Genomic DNA, 11,633 nt, shown 5'->3' with positions numbered 1-11,633 from the left:
ATTTGTATATCGTTTTGACGTGGTTTTTCTTTGTTAAGTAGTGTGATACTCTTAACGTTATGCAGTGATCGTATTCGCTGTGGTTTCGTGCTATTGTATGGCGTGCTGTTGTTGCCATAATGTTATATTTTAAGTCCGTGCGACTTAGCCTATGTTTATGTAAGGTATATTAATCATGTAACTCAAAATATGTTTATTTGTTTAATTTAATAAGGTCCCTATCCAGTTTCTGGCAGTCCATCGCCGTGGTTATACCTGTCCGCCACTGTCTCACGCCATGCCATATCTACCCACTACTCTTCTACATGCCTGTGACGAAGTCTATGGACATCAGAAAACTTAAATATCTTATTGTTTATAATATGTATATTTGTTTGGTTTTATTTTATATAAAAATTGTAAATATAAAACGAATTCTGTTGTGTTTGACTGAACAGTCACGACGGCTGTCGTGACAGTCAGACATTTCGTCTGACCTTAAACTTTTTAAAAAAAAAACAAAATGGTGTCCTCCAAAAATGATAATTATTTTTCAAATTTTCAACGGCCTGATAATATACCAAATCAAATTATTATTATTTATAATCATTTTTAGAATGATTAAAATTTTATAAATATATATATTTATTCCAACAATTCTTATTATATTAGCAAATCAAGTGTATGTTCAATAAGATTATATAGGAAATTGCATCCTCTAGTATCTTGCACATGCATAGGCCTGGTAAGGTACCCTAATTGTCAAAGTAGTGGTAAATCAATATATCAAATTCCTGGAAAAAGTTATATAAACATGAGGAACGTGCCGTTTGGCCTTAAGCTAACTGGCCAATCCACTTTTTGAACCAGTAAATAATGATTAGGAAAAAACGCAGATAATGAAAAAAAAATGTATTAATTGTTTTTTTCCTCAGCTACGTGCCTGTGATACACTAGTTTTATAAACGAGGAATGAAAGAAATTATCAAGAAAAAGACGCCTATTGGAATACTTGCGCTTTCATTGGTTAGTCTCAGTAACATCAAGTAAATACAGTTTAGAACTGTTTCGGAGTAGGTGTTTAACGCTTGGGTATCTATTTGTCTCACTATTCCTAGCCTCCTCTGCAAGTCCTTTTTTGTTGTTGTAATTTTAAGATATCGATCGATCGATAGATAGATAGATAGATAGATAGATAGATAGATAGATAGATAGATAGATAGATAGATAGATAGATGATAGATAGATAGATAGATAGATAGATGAAACACTTAACTTAAACGAGCTCACAAAAGGAATGAACGAACTTCAGGACGGCTACTACGCCATCCCATTTTGAATGATAGGAAACGTAAGATACTGTCATGTTGTAAAATTTTAATTTACCGAGTGTGGGTAAATGCAAAATTTACAACATGACAAATTTGTATATTTTGTACTAACTGCCATCCGGTAAATTTAAAATTTTCAACATGACAATACATGTACTTGGACTTGAACTTGGTTTTGTCGTGAAGATCTTATTCAGGGACCAGTACGCCGAGATCGACAAGCTCAGTCTCTGGTACGTTGCTTCTACATATGTTTCTTTGGTTAAAGCGAATTCAAAAGTGAGATTTCGAAAGTGAATCCATTAAAGTTGAATGGCTTCTGTGGTATTTGAACAGCGCTCCAAAACCAAGAAATTCGTACTACCTCCTACGTCACACCACATTGTACTTTCCGGTGTGTATTTAAATCTTAATGGCATCGATGCATGACATCCTATGTGCGTGTTCACATTTTTTTTTCAATTTATTAGCTGATTAGTGATCTCATATTTTATTTGGAACGGAAAAGGACTGGGGCTTGACTAACTTTGATTTTTACTTTAATCTTGCAGATCCACGTGACCATTTTTTTTTATCAGTGGTATTCAATAACTTGTTCTGATCCGGTATGCAAGTATTTTCATTGGTGTGGGATTAATCATACTGTGCACATATTGAAGACATCTATTATCAAATTTCAGATTCGTTTAGATGGCTGTGACCACTGAATTGCACATACAAAGATAACCCACAACTAGAGCTGTGGAGATTCGGTTGAAACAGTCGTCTGTACAAGGACATGACACGTCAGTTTTTGACATACGGCACTGACCAGTTTAAGGGTTCTGGTCCCGCCGTCACCAAACTTTCCTCTCACTCAACCTTAGTACTAACTCAAGCCCTTGAGGTTTCCTTAACTGAGGTTTTCCTCAAATCACCGTCACCAATTGCACTGAGGATCGCCTTAGTTAAGGCGCATTTTCCCCTCAACTCAGTACGTTGAGTTGTTTCATTATTAATATCGTGCATTTTCGCGGAATATTTACGTAATGACTGTACGCAATAAAAATATATGTCGGCTGTTTGTTATTTGTGTCTGTTGATTTTGCAACAAAAAGCTGTTGATTTTGTTTTAAGCTGGTCTGTTTCGTATTTTAGCATGTTTTTACAAATTAGTTGTTCGTTTTGCATTAACGTCTTTTTTGTTTTTAAGAATAAGATAATGAACCAACACAGACAAATATTCAATTATCTTTTCAATTCGAGGCGAAAGCTGCTTAAAGGAAAATGGATTTGATAAGAATCCACGCGACAATAATTGTTGGACCCAGCTTTCCACTCGCTGAGCTAGCCTCAATGCGTTCTTAATGAATCTGATGCCCTTTTCATGTTTTCCGTTCTATGAATTGATTTGATGAAGATGGGTTTCATCTACTTTTAATTAGAACATAAATGTCTTGAAACGAACGATCAATATTCTATGTTTACCCTTGTGTTTTGATATAAGCATCGAAAACCTGTCTTCATATTTCACTTACATAACCAGTCATACCCTATGTTTTGATGGAAATCTTTTACATTTTTATGATAAAAGTCTTCCATATGGTATCCAATCGATTCTCCAAAAAAATTCGAAAGATATTGGGCGCACAAGATTGTAATTTTGCAGGTATCATCGACACGAATCCTTAGAGTTTTAAATGTCTATAACCTCCAAATGCTATGTACAGATTCGAACAAAAAATTGATATTGATTACTCAAACTATATTGAGATTTGAAGTACATGTCTATTTCGGCTATTTAAAAAAATCAATTTTTTTCAATTCTTTATTCGCTCAAGACCAGTTCACTGGTATTTGAGGTTCAAAATCAGTATATACAAATGTACACGAATACAGTCAAGGATCACATGTACAGTAGAAGTAATAATGACCAAAAAAAGAAGTTAAAATCACAATACAATAGGTTGTTAAAGTTGGTTTCTGGAAGAACAGACTTTGAAAATTTTCTTAATAAATATTGACAAGTTTTTTAGTTTTTCTACATTAAAAGTATTCATGAGCTCGTTAAATTTTATAATATTTGGGTTTTCATAATATCTCTTGGGTAAAAACATTTTTCTGTCGTTTACAAAATATGTACATTCTAAAATATAATGAAATTCATCCCCAATACTATTAGAATCACACATTGTACATTTTCTTAAATGTTTTTCAATATTATGCCATCTACCTGTTTTAATGGGGAATCGATGATTACATGTTCGTAATTTTGTAAACGTGATCCGTAGATCTGTAGGTAAAATCAACAAGTACTTTTCTAAATTGAGATTTGTTTTAAAAATTCTATAATTAATACATTTTGGTGAGTTATCTACAATACTTCCCCAATCTTGTACAAATTGATTTTGTAATATTTCTTTAACTGTTGACTTAAGCCAGTTATAACTACATATTGTTTGATTTTCCCATATATATGACAACCCGCACGAGTTGAGTATATCATGTATACATTTTATCCATGGATGTATAAAAGATCCATTTTTGTAACATCTATAAAAATAACAATAGATTACATTAGTGAGTTTACAATCGTGGGCTGTCAAAACTTTTGCCCAGTACATTATCATTTTAAATTTAACAAAGAGTGACAATGGATACCTTCCAGTTTCTCCATACACCATACAATTTGGAGTACTAGATTTAAGATTAAGAATAAATTTCAAAAATTTTAAATGTACCTTTTCAATAATATCTAAATTTTCGTAACCCCACACTTCGCACGAGTAAAGTAAAATTGGGTTAATGACCTTGTCAAATAGGTCTAACTGACAATTAATTGGTAGGCTAAAATAACGTATTTTACGTAAAACACCATACAATGCCTTTGACGCTTGTTCTACTAAATTTTTTTTAGCATTATTAAATTTTCCACTTCTTGATAAAACAATACCCAAATAGCAAAATGATTTTACGTTTTCAATAGTTACTCCTTTATACAAAAATTTACGCTTTGACATTGCACCTTTTGAAAAAATGAGGATTTTTGTTTTGGCTATATTGACATTAAGTTTCCATATATCACAATAATTTGCAAACACATCTAAAGCCTTTTGTAAATCAGGCGCAGATTCAGATATTAAGACAGTGTCATCGGCATAAAAAAGTAGACATAGTTTCAACATAGCAAATAAATCATCCTGTATTTGAAGAGAAGGACAAGTAAAACCCTCTATCTGGTTTCTTAATAGATAATCTTCCAAATCGTTAATAAAAAGAGAAAATAAAAATGGTGACAAATTTTCTCCTTGTCGTACACCTATGTTACACATAAAAAAATCTGATAAATGTTGACCAGTTTTTACCTTTGATTTAATACCCTTGTACATGTTAATAATAAATCTCAAACATTTTCCATCTATCCCACTTTTAAGAACTTTCGTCCATAGTCCATCTCGCCAAACTGTATCAAAAGCTTGTTTAAAATCAATGAAGGCACAGAATAGTTTCCTCTTATTGTTTAGTGCATATTTACAAAGAAAATCAATAACAAATATATTATCTGATGTACAATAACCCTTTCTAAAACCTGTTTGTGCTTCATTGATTAAGTGTGTTTCGTCAGCAAAGGTGTTTAAACGGTCACATATTATACTAGTAAAAAGTTTTCCTAAACAACTGAGTAATGTAATAGGTCTATAATTTTCAGGCTGACTCCTGTCGCCCTTGCCTTTGTAAATTGGCTTAATTATTCCTAATAGCCAATCGTCTGGGACTAGGCCACTATCAAAAACCAAATTGAAAAAGTTTACATATAAGGGTAAGAAGGTTTCCATTGTTGTCTTAATATATTCGTTGATAACATGGTCACCGCCAGGCGCTTTATTGTTTTTTTAATTTTTTTACAGCATTCCTAATTTCTTCACAAGTTATAGACTGATTAAGAAGTGTATCATTATCTAAGTTTATGTTTATATCTATCTCTTGGTCTTCAACTGTGCCTTCGTTTGTTTTTTTCATAAACTCAAACATTAAATCAATATTTACACTAGTTTTGTCTTTCTTATTGGTACTATTTAAAATATCCCAGTATTCTTTAGGTTTCCCTTTATGGAGTTCCTTAAGCTTGTCTGAAATACTATTATTGTAGTCCTTGATGCTTTTATCCAATGTTTTCTTGTATTCTTTGCCACAAGCTTTCTGAAAAGGGTTATGAGGGGTAAACCGACATATAGTTATATTGGAAATGTTAATCCATAGCTTGTATAGTTCAATGCAGTAATATTAGTTTTGTTGTATATCATAATAAACTAGTAATAAGAACAGAAAATAGTGTGCATATGACAGAAATCAATAACATCCAAATTAAGATATACTCTATAGCTCAACATAAAGTTACATCAACATATATTTAAAACAATTTTTTTTTAAAATGGGAACCCTGGAGGAATTGAACCCAAAACGCTACATAATATCATTTACTAATCCAAGACAAGTGAATCATGCGAGACTTAACAATATGTGGTATAAAATAGTGATTGAAACAATTGGCATATCTCTGGACTTTATTTTTTATCCTCCAAAAATATTTTCAAAAAGTACATGAATAGTCATCTCTGGGTCATCTCTCCATTCTTTTTTTTAAAAGCGACATTTTTAATGAGAGAAGACTCAGAGACAAAAAAATCATTTGAAAACAGATGTATATAGGTAGGATTTTACATCAATAACGCCCTGTTGCTATATTTAGACCCATATTATCGGTATCATAAAACATTTTGCAATTCAAACATTTTTCTACCCATTCCACGTCCAACAGAAACCAAAATAACAGTTATAATTTGAAAAATGTGCTAAATAAATTAATGAATTTTCCACTCTCCTTGCGCGCCCAAAGTCCTGCCGAATCTACATCTTAAGCGCCGACTTTCTTTGGATTTAAAAAATCAGTTTAATGGATTTTTTGAATGATTAACAAAGGATTGGAATATATTTAATTAGCTTTGAATACTTCAAATGACCCTTTAAAAAATAACTTTAATTATTATGTCGAATAAAAAAGAAAGTTTCTTCTTTGATCAACGCCTAGCGCAATATTACGTACTGAATACCAGAAATATAATATATACTAGACTTTAATCCGTGCGTGCACGGTTTGACATTGCATATCGGACATTTACGAAATAGATACATTGACAAACCGTACTATTGACATTTATATAAGAAAGCTATTATAATCCTACAATAATGCTTTTAATTTCACTACACTTTCCTTAGTTTGAATAATCTAACCGTGTCTAGGGAAAGGCCCTCACCACAGTTAGAATGCCTTCCATATACCCGTAATGTAGCAGAAAATTGCAGAATCGCTCCGGAACGATTTTGTAGAAAATTAATGAAGTTGCCTTGAAAATAACAGTCAAATTCATGACAATAAACCTTTTTGAGACTGTAAATACCTTTCATCTAAATATTTTAATCCATATAAATGGACGAATTCAACACCTTTTCACCAACGTATACGTATTTTCTTTGCTACAGAGACAATACAGGGAACGCATTCTATCGTAAAACTGCGTCCGTAGGACATTATTCATTTTTACGATAAAACATATTCTATCTTCACTCTCCTAAGAAATTTAATATGAATTTTTTTAAATGTATTCAAATATTTCTGTCATCACGAAGACAAAAATAAGTACTTAGTTGAAATGTATATATATTGTTATTTTATACTTTCTCTCATAAGAAATCATTAATATATATGAACAGAATATATAGCAAATTTCCAATGAAAATTTACCCGTATTTGAATTATCATTTCTGAGTTTATTCATGCAAATATGATATTGTGGAAACAAAAACTAAAGATCCCGTTAGCGTAAATGTATTGCGCAAGCGCAAGATTGTAAAATCCAAAAAAAAATCAAGATGATTTCCGGAATTCTTTAAGGAATTTTCGTTGATTATTAATAAGGGAAGTTTAAATGAGAAAGAATAAAAACAAATTGGTAATCTTCAATTACCAATGACGTTTAGAATATATAAAACAAAAGACATTTATTCTTTAGTTCTTTAGATTTATCGGTATTAAAGACCAAAAATTCGAGTCTATTATTTTAATATAGTAGCTATAGATATATGCTAGGTAGTTTCACTTTCTGTACATGAATAGTGCCTGATGCCAGTTGTTATTCTAATGTTATGTTTATTGCCTTGGTGAAAGAACTCGGTCGTGAGAGATCAAGACCAAGGTGCAATTGCAAGAACTATAATTTTACATCCTTGGGATTGCACAACAGTCCATGTGACATCGGTACTTAGACATAAATATGATTTATAAACAGGGTAAAAATTAAAGTACACTTCCATGAATATGTCGCTTCCATGACATCAAAGCAAGTGAATTTTTTAGGACATTGAGTTTGACTACATTTCTCAGAAATAACAAAGGATTAAAATAAAGTATATGATAAAAAAATATAATTTGTTTATGAAATCCTGGAGACAAACAGAATTATCTATTGACAGTTTTATTACCTGCATGATAATGCATGATAATGCTTTGATCTGTGTTGAGAAAGATTTTAATGTCTCAAAAAATCTAATTTGTTTGTGAAATCGTATTAAAACAAATATTAGAAAGTGTTTATCGTTATAATCATTTTCCTTTGTTTCTTGGTCCATGTTGATTTAAGATATAAATTATGAAATTATATTGCTTCTTATTACATCATTATGACGAAGAGTAAAATCGATTTCCGATTTTTTTGAAAATATCACCTCAATTCATTTTTAAAGCCAATGGTCGCAAATTAGTTTGTAAATCAGCCCAAATTAGTTGTTTGAAATCGTTATTTTTCATCCATGTCTAATAATGCTTGTCTTGGTATAATTTTCAAGTATTGGGGGATCCAAAAATCAAACCCAGAATTAAAACAAAAATTATCACACTTAAAAAATGTTGACATCACTGTCTTTGTTGATGTTGCTAACTGTATTTGATGGTGGGTCTGCAGTTCGAATAATAAAGAACCATTTTTACAAGAGCTTGGACTTCGGGTAGTTGTGTCAAACAGCAATATGTGACGTAGTCCTGTCTTTTCATTGCTGGCCACTCAGTCATGCTGGCTTTTTAGCTAAGACTACGTAATAGATGCTTATATCGCTCAAAACCAGCGTCATTTTCAACTTTGTTCACGTTCTGCTGACATTCCAAGGTCTTGATAAAATGGCTCTATAACATTTTTAGAAACAAAATAGTTGAAATGTACTGTGCTATGCATACCTAAGTAGGGCACTGACCTCATATGGATAGAGTCTCAGAAATCATTCTTCATGTTACGGAAAGCTCATTTTTTAAGTTTCCATTTCTACAATCTCTTAATCATTTTTTTCCGGGGGCTTTGATTTCTATATACTTTCCATGTTAAAAACAGACTTCAATAGGATGACAACGACAATCAGTTGGAAAAATCGAATGCGTCGCTTTAGAAGTCCACAACTTGAGAGCTGTAATTATCTATAGGGATGACACTTTTACTCAAGCTGAAAGTTTATTAATAATGGTGAACAAAATAGATTATAGGCAAAAGATGAATATAGAAATATGTGACGCTTTGTTAAGCCATAAAAAGAATTAGAAGGTTAAAAACCCCATTATGATTATCATATCTATTGTCATGTAGGTGGATGAATTGAATACCAATTAGTCTCGTATAACGGGTTTATACAAACAGCCCGATTGAAACTTTTCGTTTTAATGCATATAAGATATAGAATGTATGGATATTTTACGGTTTTAAAATAGCATGTAATTCTACATATTCGCTAGCCAAGTGTCCAGTTCGGGTTTTTTTTTCATTACGGGAGATGAGAAAAACGAATCGGACACTTGGCTAGCAAAGATGGTAATTCTAACTAACATGTAATTCTAACATACCTGTAATCCAAACCAAAAATGTGTCTAATTCTCTTATTCTAATATAATGAAAAATTGATTTTCAATTATGTTAAGTTTCTATGGAGGGTAATCGTGTTCAAAAATCCAGACCTGTGAACTTGTAAATCTGAATATGCAATCGTGTTGGTGTGTGAGTCTTAGTATAAACGTGTGTAATTCTGATCGTGTAACCTATAAAACTCGGGTATAAATACTTGTAAGATTTGACTCAGTTCCTTCGTATGATGCACATTTTGCAGCTTTACTGTTTTCAATAGTCGATTAAACCTTCAACTTTGCACACTTTCAATCCGTAGTTTCTGCATTTGTATCTTCAGAATCGGCAATAGCACATCTGACATGATACAAATTGACAAATGTAAAGGCTACAAGTTTGTCGAATTTTGACATGACCTTATATGGCAACTGCCTTCCTGCGGGAAAAGGCATGCCGTAACCGCCGGAATAAACGAAAAACAAACAGAATATTCAGCTAAACTGTTGTAATAAGCTTTTAATGAACTACACTTTTTCTATCGAAAACACCGGTATTAATTTTTTAGAAAAATTATTGAGGTATGATTGAAACTGGACCAAACAAGAGGAGGTTCATGTATATAAAAATCGTTGGCGATATGACGAATGCGCTAACTCCTGTAATATTAGTACAATTCTCGTGGTATTATACGATAAGGGTTAAAAAGAAATGCCTATAATATCTTATTTCTCTTAAATGATTTGACATGTAATTAAAACTGGAATATAAGTTAATGCTTACTCTTTTCTATACTCTGTCCCGAGTTTTTGCTTCCGCCACTTTTTGCTTGATATTTCGATAATCATAAATACCTTTGTGCTCAAACAACGTTCATCCACTAATATGATAAAATGTCCAAATTATCTGTTTTGAAACGCCCCCTCTACCGCTTCAGATTTCAATACACATCCAAAAATAGAAAGTCTACGGGGATTTTGCATTGCATCAGCAATTAATAAGCCTGGATGATATCGTTGAAAGATTGCGCGAGGTATCCCGAGTACTTCCGAAGGGAGAAAAGATGTAAACATTCCCCATTATAAATCTCCGTAAGAATTTTTTTTTTCGTTCCTGTGAACTTTTATGAGTGAAAATTGACAATTGTTCAACGAAGATATCTTGGATATATTCCTTATCGATTTCAACTGTATTTTTTTCACATGTATGTGTATTTTTTTTTATTAAAAATCATCAAAACGTGATGGAAGCTATAACTTGGGACAGACTATAGAAATGAGACGGATCAAGAAATTTCCTAAGGGATTGAATACATTTTGATGGCATTGGGTTCGGAGACCGAAGTGAGGTCCCCTGTAGCTCCATTGCTTCTGAATTCCAAGAATTTCGAGAGAATTTTTAACCGGGTTTTCCAAAGGAAAAATCCGGTTATTGAAATAGTAGAAATGGCGGGCGGACTGGCGGGTGGCTGCCAAAAGCGTACCCTTATTTTACCGATAACTCCCCTTACAGTTTTCAAGATAGGTAGTTGTTCTTTTGCAGATCAATTATACATATGTCATAGGTATGCAAATTGCTAGGATTTTGTTTTCTGATAAGTTTATATGAAAATAAAATACCAGCCGTTGAACTTATTTATTTTTGGCAAAAATATTGCATATATATGATGGGTATTCGTGTTCAAAAATCCGGACATGTAAACTTGTAAATCCGAATATGCAATCGTGTTGATGTATGGGCCTGAGTATGAATGAGTGTAATTTTGACCGTATAACCTAAAAAAAACTCAGGGATAAACACTTTAACGTTAGATTGACCCCACTGGCCTTCAATCTAATTTTCCCTACAGATTGAGATTAATTGCAGCTGTGAAATACTGTTTGTTATTTACATGTAACCTGCTACTATAATACACACTTTCCATCTGTAATCCCTGCATTAGTATTTCCGTTTTCTGAAATATCACGGCCGTCATGTTTCAAATTGACAATTTTGACATGACCATATATGGAAACAGTGACGTCACTGATAGAAAAAGGCTAGCTGCAGATAAAGGCATGCCGTAATAGCCGGAATAGGGACGGAGTAAATAAAAAAATATTACATAGGCCTATAATCATATTATCTCGGGATAACAACATTTCTTAGAAAGTATTTTTTTCGGAAAATTAAATTATATGAGATTGGTGTACATTTTATCAAGAGAATGTGTAAAAGATGCGAGTGAAGAATTCGTTCGGCTTCATATATCTTCTTTGAACTGAAAAAAATTACATTTTATGACTTTGTTTGAATACACGTGTATAAAGATATATACGCATTTTTATTAAATAAATGCAACAAACTGTTAAATTATAAGCCTCGGCTGAATTAAGAAAATATCTCCAAAAGCATCCTTATCGCTACC

This window comes from Crassostrea angulata, chromosome 7 (genome assembly GCF_025612915.1).
Source record: "Crassostrea angulata isolate pt1a10 chromosome 7, ASM2561291v2, whole genome shotgun sequence".
Taxonomy (NCBI): domain Eukaryota; kingdom Metazoa; phylum Mollusca; class Bivalvia; order Ostreida; family Ostreidae; genus Magallana; species Magallana angulata.
The sequence above is the reverse complement of the archived record's forward strand: the minus strand, read 5'-3'. Positions refer to the sequence as shown.